Source organism: Carlito syrichta, unplaced genomic scaffold (genome assembly GCF_000164805.1).
Source record: "Carlito syrichta isolate Samal-C Ts95f unplaced genomic scaffold, Tarsius_syrichta-2.0.1 Scaffold256349, whole genome shotgun sequence".
Classification (NCBI taxonomy): Eukaryota; Metazoa; Chordata; class Mammalia; order Primates; family Tarsiidae; genus Carlito; species Carlito syrichta.
In genome coordinates, this window is record NW_007200445.1 from 1972 (window position 1) to 3171 (window position 1200).

Consider the following 1200-nt stretch of genomic DNA (forward strand, 5'->3'; position numbering starts at 1 on the left):
ACTCAAAAAATAATAGTTGCTGGAGAGGGTGTGGCGAAAAGGGAACACTTCTACACTGTTCATGGGAGCACAAACTAGTGCAACCTCTGTGGAAAACAGTATGGCGATTCCTAAAAGCTCTAAATATTGACCTCCCATATGAACCGGCAATCCCCCTACTGGGAATATACTCAAATCACTCAAGAACTCAAATCACTCTATAAAAAAGATACCTACACATATGTTTATCGCAGCATTGTTTATAATAGCAAGAACCTGGAAGCAACCATGATGTACAACAAAAAAGGACTGGATTAAAAAAATGTGGTACATATACACGATGGAATACTATGCAGCCATAAAAAAGAACAAAATCATGAATATTGCAGCAACCTGGATGGAACTAGAGTGTATAATACTGAGTGATCTCTCACAGAAACAACTATCAGAGTATCACATGTTCTCACTCATGTAGTGGACCTTGAACATCCAACATAATACTATACGAAAATGACTGACAGTGGTGGGAAACTATGGGGGGAGGGGAAGGGAGATGGGATTAACGGTAGTAAATATCTGTCTGGGGATGGGGAGACACCTCTTATCAACAAGGGTGCCTAAACAAAGCATATTTGTATACCTAACCCTTAACTGTACCCCACAATATCATACTAAAAAATATTGATTATAAAAAAAAGTGGGCAAAAGACATGAATAGACACTTCTCAAAAGAAGATATACAGGCAGCCAACAGACACATGAAAAAGTGCTCTACTTCACTCATCATCAGAGACATGGAGATCAAAACCACATTGAGATACCACCTAACCCCAGTAAGAATGGCCATCAATAATAAAACAAACAACAACAGATGCTGGTGAGGAGGATGAGGAGAAAAAGGAAGGCTTCTATACTGCTGGTGGGAAAGGAAACTAGTTCAACTTCTATGGAAAACAATGAGGTGATTTCTAAAAGAACTAGAATTTTACCATCCATAGGACCAGCAATCCTCCTACTAGGAATATACCCGAAGAAACTCAGATCATTCTACAAAAAAGATACCTGCACATACATGTTCATTGCAGCACTATTCACAATAGCAAAAACATGGAACTAACCGTGCTACCCATCGAAACTGGACTGGATATACAAAATGTGGTCAGCCGGGCTCGGTGGCTCAGCCTGTAATCCCGCACCTTGGGAGGCCGAGGTGAGTGAATT